The sequence below is a fragment of the Chionomys nivalis genome, chromosome 25 (assembly GCF_950005125.1).
Source record: "Chionomys nivalis chromosome 25, mChiNiv1.1, whole genome shotgun sequence".
NCBI classification, from domain to species: Eukaryota; Metazoa; Chordata; class Mammalia; order Rodentia; family Cricetidae; genus Chionomys; species Chionomys nivalis.
In genome coordinates, this window is record NC_080110.1 from 24,296,866 (window position 1) to 24,313,195 (window position 16,330).

The window sequence follows — 16,330 nt, forward strand, 5'->3', positions numbered from 1 at the left end:
TGTATATGGCAACTGGTATTTTCCTGCTGAAGTTTGGAAATAGTATAGCCTGTACACACACCCCACAACCACACAATACACACACACACACACATGCACACGCACATGTGCACACACACACTTAGGTCACAAAATTTCAGGTTTAAAAGATTGTGGTAGAGACTGTACCATTTAGTGAGGAATAAAATGAAAATTAAAAGGAAAGCAGCCCAATTAAATACATAATTCATAGTTGGAAAGGATAAGAAAACATACGTGATGTGAAAGAAGAAGACAGGTTTAAGTTTTGAGCAAGGATGTAGACAAGGGCATGGGAGTAGGGGAGCAGTGTGTGACAAAAATCCCTGAAATGATGCTATAAAACATCTATCATCCCAGACAGGGAGTCTGTAACAGAGCAAAGTATAGATACCACCCAAGCTTAACGTTTTTGGTGAAGGATTACATTTAATGGGGTTACATAAAGTAATATGGATAAGGGGTTACTTATAGGAGCAGAAATGACTCAAAGACAGCTGGTTCACTAAAACACATCTCAGAAAGGGAGACAGCCCAGAAAATCTGGGATGCTGGAGCACACTGCACAGCCTACAGGCAGCTCAACAGTTAGAAGAGCATCCTTTCCAAATGAAGCAATTGCTATAAACATCGTTCAGGCAACTGGGCTTATCTCTGTTTTTTTTTTTTTTTCCAGGCAACTGATCTTCTTTGTTACTGGATATGTCTGAGAATCACCCTCAGTTACTTTACTGCTTACTGTGAGTGGGAGGACCTAATGAATCTGGTCAGTTTCAGGGACATCCAGAATTTATGTGGAGTTCTTTACCTTCCTTCTACAGGAGCTTCCCTGAATGATGGAATGTTTCAATCACAGAGATAGGTGTCACACAAAACAGAGTGACTGAGGAGTTAGTAGATCAAAGTAAGGATGTATGAAAGTCTTACAAAAACTCTTGTTAGTAAGATAATCTTAAAATGATATTTAAATGGAGATACTTTGTATGGGCTGACAAGGTTGTCTTAAGAAGATATAAGTTATTAAATGAAAATCCAACCATCAGGCTTGGGATATGTCCCTGTTTCTTATTTATTGGTCAAGGAGACCCCAGAGATCTCCTAAACAACATTGGCTATTGCCATTGCTCTTAGCAACCCATCTTAACTCTACAGTAAGATCTGATTGCTTTGTTGGAGGACATAGGAAAAACAATCTCAATCTCAAAACAACGAGGATACTTACTCCATGAATGTTAGTTTCCATAGAATTAAAAAAGTACTTTGTAAGCTGTTGATGGAGAAAAGACTTCAATGTTTGTTAACTGTCACTGTATCCTGCATTCTACAACACCAACCTACAGGCAAGATACATCCACTAGTGAAATGATACCATGGCTATTAGTGTGTAAAACTAACTGCTTTCTGGTTTGATTTTGAGTCCTAATCTAGAGGAGGGAATTTCATGCCTGAAACTATAACATTGGTCAACAGCTCATGGCTGGTAATGTCATAAATCGTAGAGTAGAACTTTCCTTTGTTATTTTGCTTAATGATCATATTAACAAACTACTTTAATGTTTCTACCCATAGACCTGGGTTGCTCACAACTTTAGTAAGAGAAGCATCTTTTTGCAATGGGCAATGGGTGATGCAGAAAACCAGTATTTGGTCAAAGGGATGAGAATAGAGACTGAGAGTGTCATCCTACATGGGAGATCTTAATCCACCCCTGGTTTCTGGTTGACATATCACTTCTCAGGGGACACAATAGAAATGAGACAGGAAGATTTTAGGAGTCAGAGAGTGATAAGAGTGCTGTAAAATGCTGTCCACTGGACATGAAATGGATATTGCCTTTATGAACTCACAACAGTTGCTATTACCTGTACAAGATGAAGCATGAACAAAGAGCTCATGAGATCCCAACCCTTACATAGGAGCTACTGGTGGTTGATAGCTGATACTTAGGGAGAATCACTCTTATTGAAGATGGCCACTGATAGGTTACCCATGTTCTAGGGGAGGCCATCCTGCATTAATGGGCTGAACTAATTGGACTTAATTGATGAGTTGTTTCTAACAAAAGCAATAATATATGAAGTTATGAGGAGATGTGTTAGAATATCCAGGGGAGTTTGGAAGGTAGTGATGAGAAATATATGCAATCATGTTTCAGTATATGTATGTATGAAATACTCAAAGAATGAATTATTAAAAGAAATATGTGAGGAAATAGCTGTGACCCTTTATGCTGTTTTTGAAAGTCAGCAAAAGAATATACAATGCACATTCATGTTATTCTATACATGGACACAATAGATAAAGCTTTCCCAGAATTTCCTAAACTCATTTTGAGGTTCATGAAACTGAGTAGTTACAGATGCATTGTGGAAGCTGGCTTTGTTTTCCAAAAAACCTCAAAATTTAATGAGTATGTTAAAATGTGTTCTTTATTATTAAAAGTGACAGGATAGAAAGAGTAACGGAATAAATTTTGAATAATGTCTTTAAAGCTTAGATCTGTTTGGTGGAAATTTATCTAATGCACCCTCCTATTGATGAGTTTTTAAATCAATAGGACCTCCATTCATAGATGGCATTTGAAGGAAAAGAAAATGAGGCAGAATGTTCTGTTCTTTAATGTGGGAAAAACTGTAATGTGCACATATTCTATTTCAATAGAAAACCACATGCAAATGTAGTATTCCAAGCAGAACCAGGATTCAGTACAATGCTGCCTAGTATTACGACTTCTAAAAAGCTATCATAATGCATAGTGGGATTTCGGGAGGCTTGTTTCTCATGAATGTTCAAATTGCAGGGAAAACATATTTAGAATAATTGTCTGTTTAAAATCACAACAAAATACTTTCTTTTCTTCATCCTTACTGTGGATATGTGTGCAGAAGTTTAAATGGAATTACCAAAATTTAAGAAGTGGACAAACAACATCACCTATGTTGGTGGAGTGAAATATGTATGAATTTCATTAAAAATATGTACATTTTCCAGAGATTGTCACATGTATGCAATGTATTCATGTTTGAAGGGAAGAACCTGTTTATATTGGCATGTTCCAAATGATTTTACGTTGTGAAGTAAGTCATGAAGAATTTGTCTTGTGTATTTGTTTGACCAATAAGTTCACACAATTTTAATCTTGGTATTCTCCTTAAACATGCACAGAATATAGGATACTCTATCTATTCAACTCTATGAAGATACTAAAATTCATGTAGATAAATTACTTATTAAAAATCACATTGTTAATATACAAGTCTAAGGGGGAAATGTTTATTTTTCAGTTCTTTATCCCTGGCACTCCACCACATACCAGTATACATTTTGCATATATATATAATGATTCTAATACACATTTGCAAACATTAATGTAGAATGAAGATGCATCTTTGGTTTTATTTAAATTTAGCTGGGATCTAAGACTGGCAAACTTACAACATGTTCCTGGAAGGAAGCTAAAGGATCTCTGGGGGAAAAATCTTGTTGAAAAAAGAGGTGTGCATGAAGGATCTTATCGTACAAGAATATTTTAGTAGGAAGAGAAGAATAATATTTTTGGATGTGGCAGAAGCCATTTAAATCAATTCAAGACCCATCTTTTGGCTGTATGGATTCATGGTTGTGTTGTGGGAGAGAATAAGTAGCAAGCTATTAAGAAAAAAAATAAATGTTCCAATGCATTCTGCAAACTGTGCAGAAGCAACCTTGCCACAACTCTTCTTCATTTGAGTAGAAACTAAAAGATTTCTCATCTCCACAGTGCCGAAGAGCTTCCCCAGTGCTCTATGCCGTCCTTGTCTCACTTAGTGAGTGATGAGGGGGTGCTGTTGACTCCACACTGGTAACTGTGGGAGACTGTGAGTTCCTGTTGAGAATGAGTAATCCCCTGTAGGAGGTTCAGCTTTAGTGAAGCAATAGCCAAGGAAGGTGTACTTGTGAGTACTGTGTTGTAAATGCTATGCTTGTTTCCTAAGATTTTTCTAATGTGACTTTCATCAGTTCTTCCAATGAAGAACATTGGTTTCTTAAGCTACAGTCTACTGTGTCCTATTCAAGTATACTTGATATGGTCAAGTGTTTTGTAGAAATAATTTAAGTCATTTCCCACTTTAATATCTTGCTTTCTGTAAGGTAAATGGCTATCTCAAGACTTTTTAACCATGTGAACTCTCAGTCTTTATTATGATCCCAAACCTTCTCATGATTTTAAACATTTCAAATCAGGAAAAGGATAGAGTTGCCAGTAGTTTCTAAGAAAGACTCTCCATTCTGACCACTGAACAACAGGGACTCACTGGGTCTCTTTTGTGTTGTTATTTATCTTGGTTTATTGACACTCCATGTATAGTCTCACACTTTTTACACACCGCATCTTGTTTTTTATGCAGTTAGAGATATCCTCACTTTAAGGCACTGCTGCAGGGTAGATATGGTTTGCACACTAAGCCTCCATGCATTGAAAGTTTAATTCTCAGTTCAGTGATATGAGGGATGGGGCAATGGAACCTTATAAAGTCTGTCTTCACAGGTGATCCTATGGTCATTGGAGACCTCAACTTTGGTGACAATGTGAGACTGGTTCTGCATGCGTTGTGGGCTTTATCACTGCAATGTGAGCTCCAAATTTTGTACCTTTTCCTGCTCTGTTCTCATCTGCCATTATGCTTTTTGAACCGTGCAGATGAGAACAGCATGTCTTCAAGTCATCAGAACTGTGAATTAAATAAACCTTTAATTTATGAAAATACTCAAACTCATGTTTCATTATAGCAATATGAAATATATTAATATCTATCATAAACACATTTGCTAATTGACTGTACTTCTGCATACTGCAAAGATGTCTGCAGGATTCAAGAACAATTATAAGCTATCTTATTTATCTTACCACACTTTGATGAGGATTCCAGTAAACTCTGGGAGTTTAACCAATGGCATCTTCCAGGTTTTCTAATAGAAAGAGGCTTTAGTCTACTTTCCAGATGCAGGGAGTGTAATTGGGAAGATAGAGTTCCCATTGGCCACAGTCATTTCTGATGTGAAGTATTCCTTGTGATGGTTATATATAAATATATGTGTGTGTATATATACATATATATGTGCATAAGTATAACATGCAGAAAGAAATGTTGACTTCATAACTACTACATTCTTTACACCATGACTCAGGTATTTGACTCATGAATGAAAATCATAACTTTTGTCTTGCCACAAAGCTCTCTCTATACAATATACAGTAGGTTCTGCTTCTCTGAAAAACTCCAATTAGTACATTTGTGAGAATGGAAATTTACTAGGGTAGAATACTAAGATCTTTCATTAAAAGAGGAGAACAGCTAGGCTGGGGGTGCAAGCTGAGTCAGCATTGTCTTGCCACAAAGCTCTCTCTATACAATATACAGTAGGTTCTGCTTCTCTGAAAAACTCCAATTAGTACATTTGTGAGAATGGAAATTTACTAGGGTAGAATATTAAGATCTTTCATTAAAAGAGGAGAACAGCTAGGCTGGGGGTGCAAGCTGAGTCAGCACAGTACTTACCTTGCAAAATAATTGGTCTGAATTCCATTCTCAGAAGCCATGCTAAAAATTGGAATGTAGTCATGGATTGTGTGCTTACAATCCCAAACACAGCAGCCTGAAAAGGAGCCACTGAAACTTGCTGGCCAGCAGATGAGTGTATTTAGATAGTTCCAGGCTAGTGATATATCCCATATCAAAAAGGGAGTGGAAGCAACTAGAGAATGACATCTTTCTGCCTTTGTCTCCATCCATGTCTCTCTCTGTCTCTCTCTCCTGCATACACACCAAAATAAAGATAACTCAGCCGAATAAAATATGGATCATTTTGATAACCATTTGTCAGTTATACCTACAAAGAGATAGATAAAGATAATAAATATTCACCATCATAAACAAGAGTAATAAATAAAATTGCAAATGAAAACACTGTTAAGATACATAATGTTGTATGTAATTACTAAGTCATTTTTTTTTGTATTTCATGCAAATCTGTGTTACCAGATTGCTTGGTGTAGCCAACTCAAGTACTCATAGTCTATACAATGAAAGGCAGGGCCACTAAAAGGCTTCTGCTTCTGGAAAATGAACCAACCTACCATAGTATCCTAATTTCATTTCTTTTGCAGAGGACATAGACCCAGGTTCCTCAACACACTTTTCCCTGGTTACAATCAGCACATCTGAAACCTCTTAATTTCACATCTTCATTTCACATTGAAAAAACCTATTTTCATTGGATTTCCTCATATATTTGGAATTGACTGATACATTTTTCCCTCTTAATTCCCCTTCTGTCCTTTTATTTGTCACAGTTTCAGGTATTATATTCAGTGATAAAGAATGACAAGGAGCAAGTTTAAGTATTTACCTTTAAGTTGTATTCAATATGTAGTAGGCAAAGAACAATACATAAGCAGAAGGGAAGATATTAAGTACTTGAAATGCATCATCAAGAGAAGGCATGATGCTACAATAGCAGTTATAGTTGGTAGTTAAACGACAGTTAGGAAGCAATGTCAGGAATCTGTCCCATAAAGAACTCCCACAAAACTGCCAGCTGGGAATTTTTGCCTTGCTGCTTTGATTTAATTGCTCATATCTTCAACATTCCTATCTGAAGATGAGAACAGCAGTAATAGCTATTTTGGAGAGCACGGAGACTATTAGAAGTACCATATTATCTAGCATATCTAAAGCATACTTTGGACACACTTGTCACTTGAGGATAGTTAAGGAAAAAGGAAAATGAGGAGGAGAGGGATTTGAGAATTCTAAATGAAACCTTCTGAGTAGAAGAAATAGTCCATGCAAAGGGTGATAGAAAAGTTAATTTCTGTTATTCTAGAAATAGAGAAGTCACTAGGGGTCTACAAGATGGTGAGCAGGTGGCTGAAAGAGAACATGCGGTATTTTTTAAATTCTTGATTGAACAGAGATGTATTGTGAGTTTAATAGGTTGTTTTCAATATTTAGTTTGGAGGGTGAAATAGGTTGGACATAAGAAGTCCCAGTTTTATCTAGTCATGAGATGATTGCAATTTCTTGTAGAATTAAAACTGCACTGGTGAAGGGGGTAGACTGCCGAGCATAAAGGAAGGTGCCAAACTAAGATTATGAAAGGGTGGTGTGTGAAGAAAGGAGCTGAGAAATAAATACATCCCCAAAGTGAAAAGGAGAATACTCTTTAGGAAAGAACTATCCATGTTCTGGAGACATGACTAGTTAAAAACAGGAAATCAGTACAGAAAAAGAATGGCTGCATATGGTTATGATCCCTGAAAATCCTGAATGGTTGTGGAAAAGACAGGATTTCACATAAGGAGAACTGGGAATGTGGAGAGAGAGAAGGGATTATAGAAAACATTCTAGAGGGCTCTGATGTGAAAACATGTGGCCTTAAGGCAGATATACTGTTTTGAATACTAATTATTTTTATTATCTGGTTGCTTGATATTATTGTTTTTAATAAGCAAAATACTGAAGCATCAGCTTTGATTTTCTAGAATTATTTTAATTGCTCGTCAGCAGATAAATCTATAAAAAAAACTTCAGACATCTACTAACACTGCTAACATTTATTTTTTCATGATTTAATGAGTTTGAGCTGCTCACATATGCAGATATTCTTGTGACTCAATGATATAAGGAGGAAGAAAACTTTGTGTTCATTATTTTAATGTGTTCCTGTCAAAATACATGGCTGGTTTCTTAGAGGTCATGGCCTGCCATAAGCCTACCAGTGTTTTCTCTAAGCTCCACAATATGGATCCACTATAAGATCCTTCTGCCACATACTGAGCCTTGTGATGGGAGTCTAACACTTAATGCAAATTAGAGTTTGTCATCAAGTGCCCCGATTATATATGTGTGTGTGTGTGTGTGTGTGTGTGTGTGTGTATATATATATATATATATATATATATATATATATATATATATATCGTACACTCTGGAGTAAAATTGAATGTCTTCACAGAAATCTGTCTCCCACAGGGTTGTCTCCATTGGTGCTCATGGGTAATCTAAAAAACATACTGCCACCCTTCTGCCTCTTTTCTATCTCCCCCCACATTTTCCTAGATGTTCAATGATCAAAACTCCAAAATGAAGGTGCCAATGTTGACCAGAGACCCACTCAGCATGAAACGACACCAATGAATGACAACTGAAGATCATGTAGGTTATGCTCTTACTTTGGTTTGCCTGTAGACCAGGCTGGCCTAGAACTCAAAGAGATCCACCTCCCTCTGTCCCCCAAGGGCTGGGATTAAAGGCGCATGCCACCACTAGCTAGCTGTGAAAGAATTTCTTAAAAGTTATACTTAAATGATTCAGGGAGTGATAAATAACAGAAATGCACACAAATAACAAGACACTAGATTTTATAATTTGAGATGAGATAAGTGGGTGTTCAAAAGACAATTTTGCATATTTTCTGAGGTTTAGAGATTATTTGCAATGATATCTCCAAATAAAATATGAATAAAAATGCATTCTAACTTTATAGTCCATATGTAGAAATTTAATCTCCACTCCAATGCACACAGCACTTGCTCACTAGTAGCAATATGGTTCCACTTTGATGGATTCCATAAGCCTTTTAGGCAAGAAACAAGTTATATCTTATTATATAAACATAAATTCTAGAAAACAAGAAAGGGACAATCAAGTAAAACAGACTCAAGAAATGTTTGCTGAGCCTTATGAAAAGTGTTTAACATACCAAGGAAGGTTCTCCCTCAGATACATTTCATTTCTATAAAGGAACAGTTACAGCCTATGTAATTTTTTTTAATTTCAAAAATTAGTTGGACAGTGTTGGCACACACCATTAATCCAGCACTCAGGGAAATAGAGGCAGCCTGATCTAAAGAATGAATCCAGAACAGCCAGAGCTACACATAAAAATCCTGTCTCAAAAATATATAGATACTCTTCAAACTCCATAGATCTTCAGTAAAAGATACACCTCAATATAAACTGATTATCATACTGATTGTAATCAGTTACACAAGTTTTTAACCAACCTACTGTGGAATGAAATTTAATAGTGAAATATGAACTAATTTTACTTAAAAATTAGTTAGGAAATATAAAGATAAAAACCGCGAAATTTGAAATACATTTAAATCACACCATTTTAGTTCAAGAATAATGAACTATATAATGGATTTTTAAAAACTGTATTTTTACTGAACAGACACACACACATTTGCAAGTGTCCCTGGATTACCGCAGGGTGTATCAGATTCCCCTAGCACTGGAGTTAACGGTGACTGTGACCTACCAGAAATAGGTGCTGGGAACTGGCCACTGGCCGCAAGAAAGAGCAGCAATGTCACTTAACAACTGAAGAGACGCTTTAGTCTACATTTTAAAGAAGATTCGTGGAACTACAATGACACAAACTGACTTTTCTGTTTACAATTTAAAACTCAGTGTTTTGATTTTTGAGAATATATTTAAATGGTTTCTTCTTTCCCGTTCCTCCCTTTGAATTTCTCATATACCCCTCCTTACTCTTGTTCGAATTGATGGCCTCTTTTACTTTGCTATCGTATGAATATACACACTTCTAAATATAACCTGCTCAGTCTCTCTGTTAATTGTGTGTATATTTTCAGAGCTGACCGTTTAGGACTTGGATAACCAATTCGTGTGCTGTTCCCTGGGTAAACCTTTTCTCTTGCACTCACATCCCTTAGTAGTGTGTAGTTCTCTGTGTGGGCTTGGGGTCTCCTGGGCTTTTTGCTATCCTCTTTGTCAGGTTACTTTTGAAGGGATAATTTATACAAATCCGGCCTAGAGCCTTTGCCAAGAGTCCTTTCTACACTGTTTCTCAAAAAGCCTTTCATTAAGGCAGGGTTACTGGTAAGTTAGAAGAAGCCAGATTGCATGAACATATATAATGCATAACTGCCTTTAAAAATATCATCATAAAGAAGATAAAATTCTTCTGTTCAGAGTGGAGGAGGATAAAAATAATCAGGAATATATACTGTATAAAACAAAATTTTAATTAAAATTGTTTTTCAGGTAAACTTTTGATTACTAAATTATATTCTTTTCATATTTAATCCAGATTAACAATTGTTTAACAAATATTTACTAGAAAATTCCCTTGTTCATTTTACAACTTTTTAAAAATTCAAATCAGTTTTTATTAAAACAATCTATCCAATAATAACAAAAAGAAAAACAGCCATCTCCTGCTTATTCCTTTTTTAATATTAAACCTGGTGCTTTGGAACAAGTGCTTAAAATTTTTGCCTGGTTCTGACTTCTCTGGTGTTTTTCCCTAAAACTAAAATTTGCTCATACAGCTTCTTCATTGTTGCATTTCAGATTTCTTGTTCTGACAAATGAAGATTTGCCTCATCTTAACATCATTTCATCCCTGAATATTTTTATACAATATGTTTTAATCATATTCTTTCCCTCCTCCCATCTCTTCCTTTTTCCTCTCACTGAGCTGCCAGAAGCTATAGAAATCTATACTAATAGTGGTGGATCTTCCCCAACCCTATCATTTATGTTTTTTTATTCAAGTTCATTGCCAAGGAACAGTTACTATCCAGAATAATTCCTGGACAGTGGTGGCACACTTCTTTAATCCAAGCATGTTGAATTGGAGGCAGGGGCATGTGAATCTTTAAGACTGAGGCCAGCCTGGTCTACAGAGTGAGTTCAAGGATGGCCAAGGTTACACAGAAAAAAAACTTTGTTTGGAAAAATCAAAAAAAAAAAAAAAAAAAAAAGACAAAAAATCCAAATGTGAGATTACAAAATAGATTTCCCCAAATAGGCTCAAAGATTTTGTTTGTTTTGGATATTGTTCCAGTTTACTTCCAAACTGCAGTAACCAAAAACTGACCAAAACCAACTGGGAAAATTTGCAGTAATTTGGTTTACATTTCTAGGCCATAGTCTATTATTCACAGAATTCGAGGAAGGAACTCAAGGCAAGAACTAAACTTGGCAGTAGGAACTAAAACAGGGACCACAGAGAAACATTGGTTCCAGGCTTGCTCTCCGTGATTAGCTGTTCTTTATGGTTAGCTTAGTCTTTAGTCTTTTTTTTTTTTTTTAAAAAAAAAAAAAAAAAAAAGCAAAACTCAGGAACAGCTGCCTACCAAGAAAGGACTTAGCCCTCCCAGATCAATCACTAATCAAGAAAATATCCCACAGGCTTGCCTACAGGCCATTCTGATGGAAGAATTTACAAAGGTCAACATTGCCTCTTTCTAAATGAACCAAAAAATTAACCAACATGACAAACTTCATCAAAGGTATTTGGGTTTTTACATCTTCGAATCAATCCCCCTTCTTAGTGAGGGAGGAAGCACCTAAGGCAGACACAATTTACTGGGACTCCAATGCAGAAACTGACCGCTCAGAGGCAAAGAATATAGGTCTGTATGCCAAGGTCAACAGAATGTTATGCAAAATACAAACCTTTATAGAAGGAGCCATTCACTTAGATCCTTTCCAGGAAAGACTGATCCTGTAAGAAAGAATGAAAAAAATAAATAAATAAAGCCTGTCTTGTGTGTGAAGCTTTGAAGAAGCTTACCGTCTTCCAGTACATGGTTTCCACACATTTTGTTCATCAATTTTTAAGTTTCTACACAGTGATCATGACAAAATGACAAAATGTTTCTTTCTGTGCCTCCAACGGATGATTTTTCTGTGTTCTCCCTTTAACATTATCACTTGCAAAGTAGTATATAAATAGCCAGGGTACATCATTCATTCATAATGGGAGCATAAATGTAGAAAACACACAGTCATCATCTATATGCCAGTGGAGATTTTACTTAATGAACTCTCTGAAGATGTCCCTTTATATTCCTTTGAGTGTCTAACCTTTCTTCAACATCAATACCTGTTCACACATCCACTTACCATCCCAGTCTCTAAATAAATGATGATTAAAAGAAGTCACAAGTCCCTCCCAGCCAAAGAAAATCAGAGAATATATTCTTGTCTATAATGGGAAAACAGAAATGGCTTAAAAACTTAGCTGAGAGCCTTTTGTTACATTATTTTGACGTGAGCAAGCAGCTGTCAATGGGTCAGTGTTATCTTTTAGGACCTCTGTGTGGGAAGCACTGCTTTAAAGTACAGTACAGTGTATCTGATCCTCTTGCAAAGATCACACCAAAACAAAGATGTCAAAGTAGGAGGGGTCAGAAAGCAGTTAATGCTGCCTACCCCCGAGGGTGGAATGGAAAATCTGTCATACAGGGCAAATCTTTTTTATATCTTTTAAAAGATATTTTCTGCAACAAAAATCTTAAAGGTAATCTAAGGTTAAAACCCCAAACAAGCAGGGGGCCTTTTTCAGGCAATTTGTGTGATTTGGTTCAGAATTCTCAGAACACAGAATCATCACAATTCTGTCCTCCATTCGAGACTCCTTTCACATATTTTAAATTCACCTTTACCTTCTACTTTTATTTTATGTTCATTTAAGCCATCAGTACTTCATAAAAACTGTGTCCTCCATCTTCAGAGTGATTTGACCCCTTTTAGAAGCACACAGACCTTTAACTATATTACTAACCTGTTTTAACCCATTTCCTCTCATTTTATCATTTAAATAATGCTGCTTTTGAGCAAGGTTTTGATATGGGAAGGGTGAGGTCTTTGAAAGTAGTTGAAGCTTGATCACTCACTTTATGTGAGCGCAACACAGTGTGCTAGGGTCTCAGAAAGATCAAGAGATGTCAAAGCAACACCAGGGTGGTGGCTTCCAGGCCTCTTGTCTAACTAATTAAAAAGTAAAAATCACAAGCAGGAAGGAGAGTCTAAACAGGCACTTTTTTAAATTTTTTTTTTTTCAGGATTGCAGGTGGAAATGTAAGAGAGAAAACCAGTATTAAAGTATCAAATCCTAGTAAATTGGGGACATTGACCCTTACAGGATACATGCATTTTATAGGGTTTAGGGTTGAAAAGGGGTTGAGGGATGGGAAGACAGACTAATCAATTCAACCAGTCCACCCACAAAGTCAGGTGTCTCTCAGAATTCTTCAGATAGAGGTTCAAGACAGGGTTATTCATTTAGGATAGGTAAGAAGGGAAGAAAGATATGAAGTCACACAAGGAAACAGCTACCTTGTGGCATTTCTGGCCTCCTCCCGAAACAGAACCAAAGTGTTTTGAAGTTCTTGTTTTTTTTCGTTTTTTTCCAGCTTCAGGCTGAAGACAAGAATTAGATATGCTTGTCTCATAGTCACTGCCTAAAACTGCCTGACCAGTTTCATGCTGTTGTTTTTATCACTCTGTCCTTAACTGGAGGAACTTTAAGAAAAAGCTTAGAGGTAATTAGGGATACTTCCATATTTGCCAAAAATAGTTGTGCGTTTAAGATGGTCAGACAAACTTACTTATGACTCATTCTTTGCTAGCAGAGCTGTTTTATGTTAAGTGATTTTAGGATTACCAATTTAATAAAAGTCAAGTGGGACTGGAAATTTTAATTATGCATAAAATACAAAAATATCAATTTATTCGTGTACTCTGTATTTGAGTGTTTAATATAGTTAATTTCTATTTAAAATATGCCCTTAATAAGGGATACAATTACTTCCTCAAAACCAAACTGAAAAGCTTTTTTTTAAAAAACACATTTCAGATTTGATTTGTCCAAAGAGTTCAATATACAACAAAATCTGAAGTTCCAACACCAACCCTGAAATTAAAAGTAAGCTCTTTAAGTACTACCTGGCTACCTGCCTATCTGTGATTTACCTGATTCATTTTGAACACATAGATGTCTTTGTTTAAGAGTTTGACCTGTTCTCCCACCCACACATGCTCTGCCCCTGCTAGAAGTGGTGAGTTCTTAGGCACAATGTCATTGTTCTATTGTCCTGAGGGCACCTTTGCGGCATTTAGCTGCACTTTGAATTTTTAATATCACTGTGGTACTGCTAAGGAAATCCCTGCATTGCGTTTGCATCTGTGGACATAAAGGGTCCTATTGTTACACATTGTACTGTGAAGAAAGTGCATGCCTTTTATTCCTGTGGTCTCTTTATAGCATCTGGTGTTATTGGGGCAGAGACTGCTGAGGGCAAGAAAAAAAAAGTAGGGCATGCTAAGAACTGGTGAGTTAGTGCATGTCCTTTTGTGTTCCCGGGTGGACCACTCTTGGTAATAAAACCTTTCTTTTTAGCACTCAAAATCCTGATATTAAAATGGCTATAAAAACATATCACAAGCTATTTACTTTTGTGAGATAGATGATTTAAATCTGTAAGTTATGTGCTTAAACTAATAAAATACCAAAACAGAATTTGTACCTATGGTTGACATGATTCTGGATTTGATATTTTGGGAGAATTTCCAGCAGTACATCAGAACACACAAAAGTTTCATGTAGATAAAGAACTATTGAAAGTTAAAATGGACATAAGGAAATTTCTGGAACTGTGCAGGAAAGCATCACTCTACACACCATGATTTCCTTACCAAGTCCATGATATTGTTAGATTTCCACTCTCTCCAGAGTTTAGACTATCTGTTTAAAAAACTTATTTAACCAGGAGGTGGTGGCACACGCCTTTAATCCCAGCATTCGGGAGGCAGAGAAAGGCAGATCTCTGTGAGTTCGAGGCCAGCCTGGTCTACAAGAGCCAGTTCCAGGACAGGAACCAAAGCTACAGAGAAACCCTGTCTCAAAAAAGCCAAAAAAATAAAAAAAATAAAAAAACCAAAAAACTTATTTAACAGCTGAGAAAAATGCAGAAATATGAATAGATTTTATCATCTTTTATCTCTAAAGCTAACACAGTCATAAACAAATTGCAAGTAATTTGTTGATTTAAAAAAGGTGGGCAAATAGCTAACCAAATAATAACACAATTGAAGGGATTATAGTGTCTGAATTTCTGGCTTGTTATAAAGCCAGAGTAAGGTGATATAGTTTAGATGAAATAACACACAAGCATATTTATGGAACCAAATAGAGACAACAGGAAACAGAAATAAAGCTATAAAAATATAATCAAGTGTGCAATCAAGTGATCTTAGAAGAAATAGAGAGATGGAAAGACAAGAGATAGAAGAAAGAAAAAGAAAAATTATAAAGAAGGTCTTTACAACAAATGGTTCTGGAACAACTGGATATCTACATGCAACCTAATAATAAGAATAAAGATCAATTAACTCCTTAAAATACATCAAAAGCCTGTATAAAAATGGAAAACTATAAAACTTCTTGAATTAAAAATAGGAGAAACCTGGCAGCACAATTTCATAAACAGAATCAAAGCATCATTCATAAAACAAATATTGAAGTCAGAGACTTAAATATATCTCTGTAAAAGATATACACGAAGGAATGAAAAGGAAATTAAAAAGAAGAAAATAGTTATAATTGGCATATCTAACAAAATACTTATATCCAAACAAAAGAAATAAGAATAACCTAATGATAATCCATAAGTAGCCACATTAGAAAAATTGTGCATACACTTGGATAACCATGTCAACAAATAAATATAATGAGTGCTAATATCAAAAGGTTGTAGGAAGCTTAATATGGCCATCCTCCTAAAAAAAAAAAAAAAAAAAAAAACAAAAAACGAAAACCTAAAAAAAACAAACAGACCTATCTAAATAAATATTAACAAAACTAGAATAGAATCAATGAATAGGGGAGGCTGGGTAATGCCCCTGATCCCAGCACTTAGGAGGCAAAAAAAGAGGAAGATCTTGTGGTCCAGGCCCCTGAGATAAAGTGTGAGTTTATCTCAAAGATGAACAAGAAGATTCTCACTACCCACTTTGGAACAAGGCCAAACATTTCTATCTGCTGAGTAAGTACCAAAGCAAACAAACAACAACAACAACAAAGTCACTGTACCCCAATACTGAAGCTTGGCCGGACTTTTATTTCCATCTATTAGGTTTCCCTTTCTAACTCACTATATGTGTGTTTTCAGAGATGACCATTTTGGCACTGGATAATCAATTGTCCAACTCTTCCCTGGGGAAGATCACCTCTCCAACTCTCAGCATTCCTTAGTGGACAGTAGCTCTTTGTGTAGTGTTGAGGCCTTATTTGCTTTTCTCTGTCTACTTCAGCATGATTATTGTAGTCCTTGTTCTGCTCAGGTTTAGGCAGTCTGGTTGATGAGGCTTCATGGGTGTAGCTTCTGCACATACTGTCTCACAGCAAACTGCCTGATCTGGGTCTTTCAAACTTCCTGTCTCCTCCCCACCACTTTTGCAGTGATCCCTGGATGATGTGAGAGTGTTTGGATATGTATCCAGAGATA